This window comes from Pholcus phalangioides, unplaced genomic scaffold (genome assembly GCF_987345545.1).
Source record: "Pholcus phalangioides strain wild (caught in Gottingen) unplaced genomic scaffold, Ppha-v1.0 ptg000014l_1, whole genome shotgun sequence".
Taxonomy (NCBI): domain Eukaryota; kingdom Metazoa; phylum Arthropoda; class Arachnida; order Araneae; family Pholcidae; genus Pholcus; species Pholcus phalangioides.
The window spans coordinates 22,766,046-22,783,708 of NW_028301607.1; positions in this window are offsets into that span (position 1 = coordinate 22,766,046).

A 17,663-nucleotide genomic window follows, 5' to 3' on the forward strand; every position below is an offset into this window, starting at 1 on the left:
TCGGTTACATTCGAGGATGAAATGAGTCATCAATTAAAAATTTAAAATAAGTCAAGTTGCTGGTTATGATTTTCCGCACTGTTGGAGTCACAATTCTCCTCGCTTGTAGAATCATAACCCACTTACGAACTTGGCCAGGCACTTGCCTAGGGTAGGGTGGCCAGATCATGCGACTGAGAAATCGGGACAACCAATAAATCTCGAAAAAAAAACTTTGTGAGAACAGTATAGTGTCGTATCGTGTGATTAAATGGATAAAATTACCTATTGGTGCTAAAATTGTGGGCTTCGTGCGGCGTAGTTCAGTGTTTTCCAACTTTTTTCTCATTGCGAACCGCTGAAATTAAGTCAAAATTGCGGCGAACCAGCGTAAATGAGAGAAATAACCACCCATTAACTAAAAACGAAACTACCTCTTATAGTTCTTGATGCAAAATTATTTTTGAAATCAATGTGTAGCATGAAAATACTCCACATATGATATGAAACTATAATTATATAGCACTAGTTACAATACCCGGCGATTCCCGGATTTTCTTAACTTGCTGGGAGGATTGAAAAGGTGACAAACCATTATAAAGGAACTATTATACTGGCAGCATCAAAGAAGTGACAAACCATTGCAAAGGCATATACACGTCTGAAACGCATTGTCACAGAACCACTGTAACCAGAGTAAACATTCCGAAAGTGATTTTTGTGCTCCCAGGAACCACTGTTACCCTACAGTTTTACCGCCCTTTCTGGGCATTTGCCCAGCTCTGATGAACTTATTACTTATTACGATAAGTAGCCTATCGTTCAATCCCGGTCCTGTTTGGTATATATGCAAAATTGGCAACGATCGGTCTAAAATTGTGGATTTGTATAAAGGACGGACATAACATACTTTCGCATTTATACGTAAAATACAGGTGTAAGTTTTTTTTTCATGCGCCAAAATACTGGTTACTATGATTTATGGTGTTTGCAAAAAGTGATTTTGAAGCGAACATAAAAATATTGTATCCGGCACTTTGGCCTATAAAATTTACACCGGCGTGCAGCATAAAAATTGAAAATTTATTGTTTCATGCTACTGTTGTCCATTTTTAGGTTTATTACCAACAGCCATTTTATTTTAAGAATCATTACAAATAATTTTGCTTTAATTTGATAGATGGCAGCAAAAGTCTTAGCGCAAAACTTTATATATTTCAAGTAATATTTATGTATATTTCTCTTCTATACAAAAATTTATCGTTAAGGGAAGGCTAATAGAATTTAAACGCATTCATCAATGTTCAATTCAACATTATTTATCCTTCGGTTACAAACAAATATTTAATAGTGAGTTCAAACAAACATCTTTTGTTCGCACATTGCTGTTCTGAAGTTATTAAGAAAGTCGAGCAAGACAGAAGGCCAAAGATTCCAGCCTGAGAGCTTTCGTCTGAGGCGACAATGCTTTGTTGTTTATAATAAAACTTTCCGGATACACCCATCCTTCGGGGACACTTCGATATCTCTCCGAGATTAGACGATCTTCAAAGGTCAAAGCTTATGAGCCCATTTCCAGGACATGGGTACCTTGCATCCGAGTAGCGCTGTAGTAAGATGCTCGTCTTCCACTATGAATGTTATCGTCAAGGTCCACAAGCCCGAATCCGGGCAAGAACGTTACAAACAAATTCTTTACCTACCGATCCTGGGGGGGGGGGGGGCGATAGATGGAGAGCTTTCATTTCCCACCCATCTCCATTGATTGGAAATTGCTGTATGGCGATATATGACTGAAGTTGGTGTACGGTAAGAGTAAAATGGATACCCATAAACGTGAAAATAGATCAAAATACGTTGACTACACCTCTGCATTTGTGGAAGTGGTCGGCTGAAGTTGGTTTTCTGTGGTTCCCAACTTCAAGGCGCAAATGCGAGCCGATCTCCCCGTAAAAAAGTCTCGCCACAGAGAGCAACAGTCCTACAACGATAAATCATTCAATCATAACACTTCACTCATAGTTAGAAAAACTGGTGGCAGATGGCAGCACTACACATAACAAGCATTACAGAGAAAACAAAAAAAACTTCACGTCAGGTTTCACTACACGTACACGCACATTCCCGCATGTACCGATTCGTTGGGGGTTCCGCAAGGGGGGGTGTGGGCGGGGTGCATGTGTGGTGTAGTAGTAGTAGGTAGGACCTCCAAAAAATGACTCGGGGATCCATGATGTTCTTAAGTCAGCCACCTCGTTGGGCAATTTGCCTGTTGTGGCGTTGTATTTGTATTTGTAATTCCTGGCATTATGGCTGCCACAGAAAGCATTTCTGTGAAATTACACTCGTGTATGTACGAACACTTGCATTATCGTCGATGGAAAAACAAAAAGAGTTTATTAAATTTAAAATCTTCAAGCTTTTAATTTTTTTGGTTTTCTTTATATGCCCACGTCGGACACATGGTCGAAAAAAAAAATCCCAGTCGAAATTTTTACATGAGCCGAGCATGTCGGGCAGTAGATTTGTCCAGCCCCGATATATGGACAACTCTGTGTAACAGGACATCGGATCGAGTCAAACTTGCTCCAATGTCTGTCTTTTTATCTTCTTAAAAATTCTAACATAAATACAATGTTTCATTGGTGAAACTATCATTAGTCAAATATAAAAATCAAGCTCATGATCATCAATGAAAATCGTCCTGCTTTGTTTTTTAGGGTTTGGGGGGATATCCACTGGATCTCATCAGGTTCGAATTGAACGGGAAGGAAATCTTTTCTAGTTGGAAAAATGCACAGATCGCCTATAAAACATTTCAAAGCTTGTATGAAGTTGAAGAGAAATTGTGTTGATTGTTTCTTTTGTAAAGCGAGAAGCCTGCTGATTTCTTACGCCCTGAAACAAGCAATTTCGGTTTACAGAAACTTTGCTCCTGACATCGTTTGCCCTAGCACGTTTGGTCCCCGGAAATTTCACCGCTGACAAATCGCTTGCCCAGACCGTATGAGAATCCCAATGAGTGAACATATGAGTGATGAAGTGAGTTACACATTTACCCCTTGACATCTCGCCTTCCATGACCATATAAGTAAACATTGTGGCTCGCATTGTCCGAAAGATCGAAGAACCCTGATTTAAGAACTCCTTAGAACATGGATGTAATTATTTCAAGATCTCCATGAGAGACCTTCAGCAAGATCAAGATGGTTCAGAGACGCGGAAATGAAGACTGACTTTATCTGATTATTTAAGTATCTTTCTGATACTAAATTTATTTCCCATAAAAGAGACTCTACTTTGCATAAATTTCTTTTTTGTTTCGAAAGTCGTGTCCTTGGGAGAGAGAATCATCACTAAAAAAACCACACCCTCTTTAGACTTGAATTATAAATCACCCTCACCGAAATAGCCGAGTTAATGGCGCGGTTTATAAAAAGCATCTCCACATCGGAAGCATTGTTCGACGACAGACAACGTTAACGGTAGCCATTGTTGGTAGAAATCTATTATTACTTTTTTTTTTTTTGGAATTGTAAAGATCATCGCGATGCAATACGATTGTTGTTGGACGAAGCTGGAGAAAAAAATAATAATTTTCTCTCGTGAAATTTTTTCATCGATTTGAAGTGCAACAGATCTTGTTGTCCAAGATCGGATTCACGGAAAAGTCATCGACGGTAAATTCACCACAAACAATTCATTGACAAGAGCTACTGAGATAGTAAATATGGAAAAACAGTAAGCACGTATGAGAGTAAGTGAATGAGCAAACAAGCCAGTAAGTTATTGAGTCAGTTGATTGGCATGTGAGAATAAGCAACTCAATGGGTGAGTGTGTGTGAGCATAGGAAGTGAGTGAATGAGCGTATGAACATAGGTAAGAGTTAATGACCATGTGAGCACGGGAGTGAGAGAATGAGCAAGTCGCTGAGGAAGTGGGCATATGATTGGGGAAGTGAGCAAATGAGTAAATTAATGAGCAAGTGAGTGAATTAATTCAAGATAATGAGTGAAAAGATGATTAGATGAGTGACTGAGAGAGCAAGAGAGTGAGTGAATGAGTGATAAAGTGGCTGGATAAGTGACTGAGTGAGAAAAGTGACTGGACGAGTGATAAGTGAGCAAGTGAGTGAATTGGTGAAAAAATGAGTGAGCGAGTTGATGAGCAAGTGAATGAATGAAGGATTGAATGAGTTACAGAATGTGTGACCGAGAGATTGAGTGACCGACTGGATGAATCATTCATTCCCTCATTCTTTTGAATGCTAACTCGACCACTCACTTGCTGATTCACTTGCCCAAAAAAGGAAAGTCACTCGCTCACTCACAGTTTCAGTTGCTCGTTCATATATTCCCACATGCTCTCTCATATTCTCACTTGCCCAAAAAGGGAAAGTCACTCGCTCATTCATATTCCCACTTGCACTTGCTCACTTATATTTCCACTTGCACTTGCTCACTTATATTTCCACTTGCACTTGCTCACTATTCCCACTTGCACTTGCTCACTTATATTCCCACTTGCTCACTTATATTCCCACTTGCTCACTTATATTCCCACTTGCCCAAAAAGGGAAAGTCACTCGCTCACTCATAATTTGAATTGATCTTTCATATATATTCTCACTTACTCACTCATATTCTCATTTGCTCACTGCTTGCTCATTCGCTCGCTCGCTCACTCACTTTCTCCTGTGCTGACTTCATTAGGTCACTAGCTGTGGTCAATGAATTTGCTTGTCCGTAAATTTTCCTTCCGCTGAACTGTTGGCGGTGAATTTTCCGGACACGCCAAGGTCGTTGCACACAAATACTCGATAAAACTGCAGTGGGGTTAGATGGATATAATATATAACGCAACGTATGGATTTCTGTTGATGGATGAGACAAAGTCACACGTTTGGCTCTCTCTCTCCTTCGTCGAAAAGGAAAGAAACCCTTTCACCCAGAGAATTTCAGGTATGCTTATTAATGATGTTTCCCAGTGAAGGAATTGGGGAAGCACACAGAGAGCCAATCCCGCGCAGACACGGGAGTGAACCCGATAATTGCTTCGGAGCACACAGGTAAAAATAAAAAAAAGAAGAAGCCCGAATACAATGATTAGATTGGAGCTCACTTGTGTTCGGGGGCCAAAAAAAAGAAGACTCGAAACTTGGTTGGGATTCGTGCTCAATCGATTTCCCGTTTTAATGGAAAAAAATGCAAACACGGAGACGATCCCGTCACGGCATGAGCACCAATTTGGAGGCTTATAATATGAATCGACTTAGTTAAGAGATCAATTTGAAAGCATTTCAATTAGACTTATATCAATACGCGTTTCTGCATTTGGAACTGATGCCAAAGAAACAAAAAATGTTGTGATCGGGGATATTTAAAACAAATTACCTTCCGTCTAGACATTAATTAGCATTATGTAGTCTACCGTGAAAAATCATCGTCGATTCATGATTAGGAAGGAACATATGCATTTCTATGAATGTAGCAATCGTTGAAACAGAAGCAATATACTAATGGATTTTTGGCTCGTTGGGATAATGTCCATGACGTTCTTGAAATGCCTAATACCAAAATACAGAATAACCATTAGAAATCAAGGCCATTTTTTAGGCAAATATTCCATAAATAACGAACACTGCGATCCATTTGTTTTGCATGTGCGGCCAGACTTACTGAAGACCAAGTTTCGTCGTTCTGAGAGGATTTTCTGTTTCGCTGAAGGTACCACATGTCTTCACGTGGTTTGAGTATACTCGGCAAAAACTTCTTCTAGGATTAGGACCCTGTATCCGTTCGTCCGTCTCCCGACAGACTGGAGAATAATAAGAAAGTCTCTTGTGGATTCATAGTTTGACTGTATGGCATGCGCTCCTTGCTCACATTTGCTAATGAATTCGGTATCAAACTTTTTCTTTTCTTTTGACAACTTGTGCGTTACCTTTGAACAAGTCGCGTGGAGAGAACAGAGGAAAATTTATGGTTTTGTCGCCTGTAGACTATACAAATTTTTCTGCCCGTTACCATTCTAGTCTTATTTTCATGACCACTGATTCCTTAAACTTCACCTTTCCCCCTTCCCTAGCTTAAGCCTCGCTTACCCCCCCCCCCTCCCTCCCTCCCGCTGTAAATACGATTCCCTCTAATTCGCTCTTTAATCCCTCCCTTACTCCCATGTTTGCACACACTCTCTTGCTTGCTCCCATGCTAACACACTCCCTGTGTCACTCACTTACCTGGCCCTTCGCTCTTTACTCCGATATTTTTGTCAGCTACATACCCGCGCACTGTTGTGACCACTCACATGCTTGCACGCTGGTTTGGTAACTCTTTTGGTCTCACTCATGTGTGAACACGCTGTAGATCACTTTTTTGGTCTCTCATTATAGAGTGGTCCTTCACTCTCTAGGTCTCTCTTGTAGTCGCCCATTGACCTGATACCTCTTGTGGCCACTCACACGGTAGCATTATTTTTTGTCACTCACTTATACACTTTCTAGGTCGCTGTTATTGATTGCACACTGGCCAAGTCTCTCGCTCTCCAGCCAAAGACGGGTTTATGGGGTGCTGCTGTCCTTTTCCCATCACGCACTAAATATCTCAAACACTCATTCCCCAAATTTGCCGCCCTTCAGAACTTGCCAGAGATGCTGGGCAATAGTTCATGTAGATCTCTTCCCCCCCCCCCCCGTGTAAAAAAATGCCTGGTTTTGTATGAGATTTCCGACTTCAAAATGAGAATATTGTGAAAGGTTTACTATACATTGAACATTAATTAAATATCTGTTCATTACATTAAATGATCACAAAGAAAGAAAATGAAAGTAAATTTCTTTTATTTGAACTCCCTTCCCGCAAAAGAATAACTCATGAAAAATGCAGTTGTCAAATGCCTTTTGCATCGTCCATGTACAAAAAATAAATAATAATTTATAATCGGGATATTTTTTGGGCGGAAATGCCGGAATGTGCACTCCGTGATCGATACCGAGCGGAATTCCAAGAAAGGAAAAAATACAAACCACGTGATTAGCCGACGAAATTAATCTTTTATGACGTTAATACATTGCCAATAATATGTAATAAAGAAGAAAAGGAAGAATGATAGATTCTTTTCTATTTTTTTTCTCCTCCTTTGACAAAAGATGCATTTCAATAGCAGCCGAGTTGGAAAACCTCATCGGGGGGGGGGGGGGGGAAGGAGAAACAAATGGCAAGAGAGAGAACAGTGATGATCACTTGTGATGAAACAATGCTACCGATTGATATATTAAAACATGTTTTCCCTCATAGGGAGAGAGAGATGGAAAACAACGATCTCTCTCTTTCTCTCTTTAACAGAAGTAATAAGAAGAAAGTTGCCAAAAGAGAGTTTGAAAAACCTGGTAGACACCTGGTATCCAAGTGTTTGTACACCAACCTCATACATGTTCAACCGATGGTCCACGGGCCAAATGTGGCCCTCGGAGTCATCTCATGTGATCCGTGACCTAGAGTCCTAATTTTTTTAAAAATGAAGTAAGTGGCTCATTTTTTTTTCCGGATCACACTCACCCCAAGGTGCAGTTCCATATCACATGGATGTCCCGTGGCATATTCCCAGATTATTCAAGTGGCTCGTGACACATATACAGATCATTCAAGCGCACAGAGGCAAATTTTTGATCACTTAAGTGACTCGCGGTGCATTCCCAGATAACTCGAGTGACTTCCGACACAGTTCCAGAGCGACAAATCAGATCACTCGAGATCTCGAATCTTGATCAAGATCACTCAAAAACCACCAGATCACTCAAAAACCATCAGATCACTCAAAAATCATCAGATCACTCAAATTCCAGATCACTATAGCATCCCGCGACACTGTTGAGGATCACTCGAGTGACCCGCGATGCATTCCCAGATCCATTGAATTACCTCCGGCATAGTTCCAGATCACTTGAGTGATCCAGCATGTTTACAGATCACCGTGGTATAGTTTCAGAGTGCTTAAGCTACCCACGGCACAGCTCCAGATCACTTGAGCAAACCGTGGCAAGTTCCAGATCACGCAAGTGGCCGCGAAAGCATAACCATTCGTGATTAGCTTCACGCTGTACGTCTGAAAGTTTTATCAAAAGATGTTCACAACTCCGAAAAAAAATTCCAAATAAACTAATATTTGGAGTTGGAAATTGGTAAATATTGTGAACCATTTTCCAGAAGTCGAATACGTCGAACGCCTGGCACGTATATCGGTGGATTTTCAGTTGAGGAATTCCTGAAGTGAATATTCCGTGAATGAAATTGCCAGTGTGTTATCCGAAAAAATAACCTTGAAGAGCAATTTCACTCCTCTTTGAAATTATAGTTGGGTAATTTTGTTGAACTGAGGGATATTTTTTTTTTATGTGAGAAATAACTCTGTTTAAAAGAAATATCTAAAATTTAGGAGTGTTAATTGGTGCAGTATTTTCACTCCTTAACGAAATTTGGAGGAGTAAAACTGAATTTTTTGATATGTGATTGGCGAACACAGGCTCCCGGTGAATTTTTCTAAATGTCGATTGTGTGTGTGTGTGTGAGCCCGAACCGTAGACGGATCAAAAGGAAGAGAAAAAGGGGAATTTTCTGTCGATGCACATTGTTGGCGGTGAATCATCGTTGATCTGTTTTAAAGTTTTCTGTCGATGAACTAAATCAGCAACAATTTCAAATTCAACATTTGAATTTTCCGTCGATGTAGGGAATTTTTTTTTAATGAATTGTTGTCATGAATTCTCCTTGAATTCATTGTTGTCATAAATTCTGCTTTAATTCATTGTTGTGGATTTTCCTTGTGAATTACCCTTGTGAATTCTTTCGTGAATTACCCTTGTGAATTCTTTCGTGAATTACCCTTGTGAATTCTTTCGTGAATTTCCCTTGAATTGTTGTCCTGAGTTTTCCTTCAATAAACTCTGTTGTGGATTTTCCTTGAATCAACTGTTGTGGATTTTCAGTCAATCAGTTGTAATGAATTTCCCTTGAATTGTAATGAATTTCCCTTTTCAATGTGTGTTGTCATGAATTTTCTTTCGGCTCATTGTTGTCATGAATTTTCCTTCGACTCATTGTTGTCATGAATTTTCCTTCGACTCATTGTTGTCATGAATTTTCCTTCGACTCATTGTTGTCATGAATTTTCCTTCGACTCATTGTTGTCATGAATTTTCATTCGACTCATTGTTGTCGTGAATTTTCCTCCATTGAATTTTTGTTTGTGGAAAATTATCGTCGACGAATTTTGTTAATAATTTGCTGTTGAAGAATTCTTTATATCGACCATTTGTTGTCGGTGATCTTTTTTCGTTGATCAGACAAATTATTGTCAGTGAATTATCGAAAGTTGAGCTATTGTCGGTGTATTTTCATCCCAAAATTGTTGCGAGCGAGATTTCGCCGATGAATTTTTGTAAATGTGGCTACTCCATCAAATAATTGTTTACCTAAAAATACTCCGCCAGAGAATGTTGTCGGTGACTTTTTGTCGATGCATTATTGTTGATGTTTTTGGTGAATATGAACAAATTCATCACACGTTTAATTTTCCGTCAATGCATTGTCAATAGTTTTCATCGAGAAATTGTTGTCGATGAATTTACCAAAAGAAATAAAATGTTAAACTGATAACATTTCATTTTGTTTCCATAAGTTGGTTATTATATGGATTTTCTTTTTACTCCTGGAAATTCCAAACAGCATGTTTAATCCCTATGCTTTATTCTTCAAACCAATAAATGAATTCTGGGAAAAAAATCTTGAAGCATGAAAAATAAATAGGAATTTCATTCATGAGAACAGATTTCAATACATTCATTTTTATTCAATCAAATAGAATATGCAAAAATGAAACTAGCCCACATTTGTATTCACATATTAACATCGACGACATCAATAGCTACAGTTCTCAATTTTGTATGAAGTACAGTGTACATACTTATTTACGTATACCTTCTTGTTTAACGTGACAAATGTTTTTCACGTGATCAATCGATAACCGTAATGTTCTCGGGACATTCTTTTTTGTTAGTAATGGGCGAGGTCAAGGAAGCTCGACTTCGCGACACTGGAGTAATAATAATAATAATAATAATAAAAGAAATAGAGGAGGAAACCATTTTTTTTGTCATCCAACAACGGAATCCAAGCCATAATTTGAGGAGATGATGAGCGCGTTTAAAAATGAAAGTAATAATCCATCGATTTCTTTCTCTTTTTCCTTCTGCGATGGATGTCCAAATATGATATAAATTTAGCTCCGACCGGAAAACGAAAACCGGATTTGGCGTGCCTATTTCTCATTATTGTCCTTCTGCTTCCAGCTGGCGACAAATCAAATTTTCTTAACCTCGGATGCAGAAATTCTTGCAATTGTACCACATAGCTGATTTATTTATTTTATGAACATAATACCAATGGCATTATTATTATCCACGGCTTATGTTGGTGTTATGCCATAAAACAGTGGTTCCCAACCAGATGCGGATTTATGGTTTCGCCGCCTGTGTGCTACTTAAATTTTGTCGCCCTTCTCCCATTCTACACCACTTACTTTCTTGATAACTCATTCGACAAATTAGCCACCCAGAGCTACAGTTCACTTTCTCTTCGCCTTAGAAACATGCCTCTGTCTTCAAGTCACTCTTCTTGTCTGCCCACTCACATGCTTACACACTTATTTTGATCGCTCTTTTGGTCATTCACAGCTTGCACATTCTTTCGGTCACTCCCGCGCTTGCGCAGTGTTTTGGTCACTCTTGCACTTGCAAACACTATAAGTTACTCTTTTGATCTCGCTCACTAACCCTTGTGCCTAGAAATACATGATGTTACTAGGCTAGTTGTTCCTGACTTATAGATCGCGATCCAAAATTGAGTCGCAGGATCTCCTAAGATGGGTCGAATGAACTTACTCACAGTCCGCTTGCAAATCCATTTTTCGTACCATTGCTTTCAGAGACGTCTTAATGATTTCGTTGGCGTGGACTACTTCACCAAACACCAAAACTGGCCATATTGCTTTATTGCAATTTACTGTCATTAAAGAATTGGGTTGAAAGTGAAGACGTCATCTATCGGTAGTCGCCTCAAGCTCGTTAGGGAAAATATCTTACCTATAGTCTTCCCCGGGTTTGACCCTGGGACCGGCAGTGTGCGTTTCATGGAAAAACTAGATAAGTTAATATTTCTATGTACAAGGTACTTAACGATTGAGAATTTTTTTTTTTTTTCATGTGCACATGAAAAAAATTCCCTGTCCCTTCCTTGTCATCATAATGCTTTTTAAAAAAACCAGAAATCGGACGTTGAGAATTGAGGCTACCTTTAGTAAAATCGCCAGCAGTCTAGACAAAGTATAAGGGAAAATATCAAGGAAAAAACCTCAAAAAGTGCCATAAAGTCACCCCAGTTTACGGTAATTGTTGTCGTAAATATCTTTGAATCCATTGTTGTTATGAATTTCCCTTAAATTTCTTACTGTCTCCGATTTTCCCTCAGTGAATTGTTGTAGTAAATTTTTCTTCAATGAATTGGTGCCGTGAATTTCTTTCAACTCATTGTTGTCATGAAGTTCATTGTTTTCGTGAATTTTCCTCCAATTCATTGTTGTCATGAAGTTCATTGTTTTCGTGAATTTTCCTTCAATTCATTGTTGTGAATTTTCTTTCAATTCATTGTTGTCCTGAATTTTCCATCAATTCATTGTTGTCCTGAATTTTCCATCAATTCATTGTTGTGAATTTTCCTCCAATTCATTGTTATGAATTTCCCTTAAATTTCTTACTGTCTCCGATTTTCCCTCAGTGAATTGTTGTAGTAAATTTTTCTTCAATGAATTGGTGCCGTGAATTTCTTTCAACTCATTGTTGTCATGAAGTTCATTGTTTTCGTGAATTTTCCTCCAATTCATTGTTGTGAATTTTCTTTCAATTCATTGTTGTCTTGAATTTTCCATCAATTCATTGTTGTGAATTTTCCTTCAATTCATTATTGTCGTGAATTTCATCGCTGCCTTTCTTCAAGAATTTTACTTTCAACTCAAGCCAACCGAGGATCCTAAACTAAACATTTGGTTTTTCTCTCCCCACTGGACCATTCCATCGTCCCTCAAGAGGCGATATTGCCCACTTTGGGGGAATACAGAATGCATTATATCATTCTCTCCTTTTTCCGTGAGTAAATATTTTATACGCGTTCGGAACATTCGAGATATTTGCTCGTGAAAAAAAAAAGAAAAAGTTTATTTTCTCGAATGAATTCTACTTTAAAGTTCATTTAACTTTTTCCAGAACAAAAAACTAATGAAAAAAATTGAAAAACCAGTTTTCCAAAGAAACAAAGTTAATTAAGCACAAACTCACTAGTGCATAACTTAACTTTTTCATTATTCTTCCATTATATAACATTGCCCTTTACTCTGATTTTTCCTATTCATCCCTTTTTTTTTCTTCCTTTTTTCATAAACTAAATACTTGAATGGAATTTTAATATTCTTACTCAAACAAAGCACGATTATAATATGGCCCTTGAGATTTAGAAAGCAGTTCTTTCTATTGTATCGAAAGATATGAATAAGTTTCTCATTTTTGTATGTTACGGTTTTTTCAGGTTCCTAATATTCGGAAAAAAATCGAATTCTTTTTTCGTTTCTTTGTTGTGAGTTTCATTCTTTAAACTTCACGATGATGTTACGCTATCGGGAAATAATCTTTATTGCTATCATTTTGATTCTTTATTCGGTTTGCGGGGGCTGAAGAAAGTGTGTGCTTTGGTAAAACGAAAAAAAGTTGACTATGGTTGCAAAATAAATTATGGTGGAAATGGTGGAAATTTTATTACCGGTGGATTTTATCCGTTTCAGCGGAATTATTCGTTTATCCGTTATCCGATTAGCGGGACCGACAGCATCTCTAAAAATGCGACGCCAAAAGCTTTTAAGATGTGTTCAAAATGCATCTAATTGAGAAAAAAGTAGTTTTTAGGATGAGACGAAGTAAGACGAATACGAATAAATGCTTGGTGATGTAAATCGAAGGGACGTAAGTTGAATATAACTATTGATATCAATTCAATAAAACAACTTATTCACGCGATTCTTGATACGATCTCGTTAAAGTGACTGGAAACTGAGATTAAAGTGAAAATATAAAAGATATTTGACTTAACTGAAAAGTTCAGGAAAATGACGTTGGAATGCATTTATATATTTAGCAATACCCAAATCAATCGATACAAAACTTACGAAATCATCCATTATGGTCACACGTCAGAGCATCCACGAAATTTAGACAAAATTAGATTATTTATGAAGGTTTCCAGAGAACAGTTTCCGAGTCGTGGATTCAATTAAAGGCTTTTAGTAAGTCTATCAAGAGAATAATCGAAATCAGGAGACATATTTATCTCTCTCTCTCTCTCTCTTGACGCCAATTTATTTATTTACTTTCAATCTCTTTTAAGGCTGGAATTGTGAGCTTTGAGCTATGTTAGCTATATTAACTAGTTCTTGGCGCATGAATATTTATTCTAATTTTTTTTTGTATTTTATTATTTTTTCGCTGATTAGTCTGCTTGTGCTGTAGTCCCTTCAGTTCCTTTTCTCTTGCCTTTCTGTGATTCTATTCGATCTTTGTAACACTATCAATATGAGAGACATCAATCTTCAAGAAAAGAAAATTTGATAAATTCTAAATTATATGTCAAAAAAATGTAAATTTTTATGCTTGTGCCTTGCAAGGAGCAGTTAAAGGATTATATATATATATATATATATATATTATTTTGCCGACGTCGCACCCGTCAATCACTCATAATCACTAATGAGGCCAGGCCATGTGATGCAGAAAAAGTTGAGAATACTTTTGCGTACACTCAAGGAAGAGAGAGCGTAATTGGAGTAAAAACAAGTAAATATATTTTCGTTATAATTACGCATTCCAACTTGAACCGAAAAACTTCATTTCCGTTTCTACTTCACAGAGCGTTTCGAAAAATCTTTTAAACCAAGTTCTCACAGACTTAAATCATCTCTCGCTCCCTATCAGATAGCATAATCACAATTGCATTCAAAGTCATCTCAAGCGATGAGAACCATTGTTTATCTCCCCCAGTGTTGGGTTAGGACAACTAAATGTCATTGTTCATCGCAAGCCTAGTTTATTAACTTCATTATAATTAATATTAATTAGCTTCGTTACAGTTCTTCTCGGAAGTAAAGGGGTTTGGTGGAGAGGAAAAAAAAACCCCGTTGCGTTAGACATCCATTCAACGAAATTAAACTAGAAGTTATATTTATTTGTCTCTCCCTCTCTTATTCCGGTAACGAGTAGCGCGGCGATATTTTCTTGTTTGCGACGTTGATGTTCATTTTGCGCGAAAGTTTCTTGAATGACCTCCAACATTTTTTGGCTTTGGTTCTTTTCGTCGCCACACAAAGTAACTGTCTATTTTTTTATTTTTTTTTTGTACTTTTTACTTCATAAAAGTTGCGAGTTTGGAGCCTTTCCGCATAGAAACGTTAGCTATAAAAAATACTTTTCCTTTTTTTTTGTACTGATAAAATTTAAAAAAAAATCCGTTAGAGATGTTCTGATTGAAAGATGACGGTATAATTATAACAAACATGAATACCTTCCAATTTTTTATAATAATAATAATTATTATTATTATTTGTTTGACGTTATATGAAAGATAGATCGATAAAATATCAATTTATCAGAAAATATCTTCCCCGGAACTCACAGAACCAACAGGCACCTTCTCAAATACGTGGTGTTTCCAAACCCATGGGACAAACCTTAAGAGGTGATATAATACACCTAAACAAGCATTTCTGGTCATAGAATGTGTGGTCGAATCGCAGTAGCAAAGACGATAGAGGTTGTTTTTAGAGAGTGCACAACGGCATTTCACGAAAAGTAATCATATTTTTCTAGCGGATTTACTGCGATGTGTGCAATCAACCATTCAAGGTGCGCAGGGTATTGTAATGGGGTAGGCCATCTCATGATGCAACTCGGTAACGCATTGTACAGCTTGATCATTGTTTGGCGCAGCATAACCTTGATGGCCCTTGCACCAATAAGAACTCCAATCCAATCCGAAGGTACATATGCATTCTCGAACGGTTTGTAGCACATATCGCAGCATATCCGTCATAAAATTTTTTTTTTTTTGATGAAATGCTGTCTAAAAATACCCTCCACCACCTTTGTTATTGCGATTGGACCGCACATTGTATGATTGAAAATGCTTGTTTAGGTGTCTTAAATCACCTTTCAAAGTTTGTCCCATGAATTTAGAATCACCCTGTATTATTCAGTTTATAGCAATGCAGAAACAATGTCATTTAATTGTGTTCTCATCCGAGCTAGCGACCTCCCACTCCCCGAATTCTCTCTTTAAGGATCCTCAAGGGGTCCGTGGATCCATGTTAGGGGAACCCCCATCCCGGTTTAAACACAATGTCGATTCTCAGTGACTTCATAAAGGTTATTATTCTTCATTCTTAGGTCAGTTGCTCTTTTTGTCTTTAAGGCGCAAGACATCATTAATTTCACAAATTTACGTTAACATTCATTCCTTCATTGGCAATCCTCCATTTCTAATATGTAATGAGAGATGGCAGCATCTAACGAACTTGCTCACCACAAACCGCAACAGATCCAAGACAATCTTTTCACAAGCCCTTTTCAAAATCTTTTATAGTCTTAGACTTGTTCTGGCGTAAAATTACACATTCCGCAAAACACACACGGACCCTGAAACACTACAATTATTTAATCCTTGCACTTCACTCACGATATAAACGGCACCAAATTTACACATGCAATATATGCACGCTGACTTTCTTTCAAAGGAGTCATTCAAGTATTACGTCAGCATCGGGGGGGGGGGGGGGAGGGAGTTTCGGATTTGCTGACTTTTAATGACAAGGGGAGGAAGAGGGTTTGAAAGCTGCTTACGTCATCAACCACCCCTTTTGAGAATATGAAATATTCTAAGCTGCTGACGAAATTTTGCGGACAGGGGAGGAGGGGGGATCAATGTTTTGCTGACTTTTGCTGACAAGGGGGGGGGGGTCAAAAATGGCTGAAAATCTGCTTACGTAATACTTGAATGGCCCCAAACCAAGCCTATCTCAAGTCTATCGCCTTGGGTATAGCCACTAGAAACCCCAGACCGACTTATCCGCCAGTATTGTGAAAAGTGTGACGCGAATATTACCCCTACATCCAACAGCGGTTCCCTATCCTGTTTTTTTTTTCACGATTTGAATTAGATGTCCATTGAATAGAAACGGATTTTTCCACACAAAAATGGATGGTGATGCGTCCTCTAGGTATTTCAATGCCCGGGACACTAGACCCGTGTTCTCCCTTCTAGTTGTGGCCGTGATTCAATGCTTTTAATCAAAGGGTCGATTAGACATCACCATTACAAGCGAGCTAAACCAGGATCCGACAACGACGAAACCTTGGCGGTATGGGAAAATAATTCTGTCGCGTAATTTACGGTACCACCCTGACCACGATAAATCCCCCCCCCCCCACAGCACCTCACTCTGGATCCACATAGGCTATGATAGCGATATGGGTACATAATCAGTGTGAGTATTTAGGCACGTGCCACGAGAAGCCATCATTAGGCGTGCGCAAAGGGTAGAAAAATTCGAGGGGGAGTGCCACATTTTAACTTAGCTAAAAAAGAAAAAAATCGACATAGGAGGGGGAAATTAAATATTTGGCTGTACAGGAGCGTAAGAGACCCTAAATACTGTCCCGATAACCATCAAAAGTTATACTGATACTAATCGATCCATTACACAATGTATTTTTAAAACGTTTTCCACTAATATAATTCAGCTCGAAGGCACTTCATCTTATTGAACCCGAGAGTCGATCGAATACAGAGAGAGACTATTATAAAAACGCTCAGGTGGCATTGATTATGATTGATGTTTTCAAAGCGTTATCAAGTTGCTGGATAATGCCATGAAATTACTGAAAATTAATCGGAAATTTAATTCTTTAGAATTTTTTTTTTTTGTTCTCGTAAATAATGAACCGAAATTCCAGACTGTAGTTCATGCGAAAAGACCATAATTTCAGTGATAAATCTTTATTTTTTGCGGGAGTGAAATTGGAATATTTATGGCGGAATAATACGATAGCATATGTATTTCTCGGACGTCATCATTTGCTGCGTATGTTATAAAAAATCGGATACGCGGAACGAATCGCAAAAAAAAAAAGTAATGATAATTTCAAAACTCTATGTAAATTGATATTTTTCAAAAGAGATGCATAATTTTTTTCTTTAGAAGCATTAAATCTATTTCCTCTCGTCGTAGTTCTTAGAGATTTATTGAAAATTTAAAAAATTCCCTTCTATTAACTTAGAAATGTATTTTGTTGCATTTCTATCTCTTCTTTTATCTTTTTATGGGGAAATATAAACTAGAAAAAAATATCTATTTAAATTACTGTAATTTAATATCTCCAAAAAGTAAGAAAAATTAATTTTAGAATTTCTTGTTATAAACTTGCTTTTATTGTTATTCAATTCATTTTTCGTTCTGGTGATATCGTAAACACCAAACTATGAGGGGCCATTTTCTCGTATGAGGTACGAGAATTTCCGAATTTTTGTACGACTAC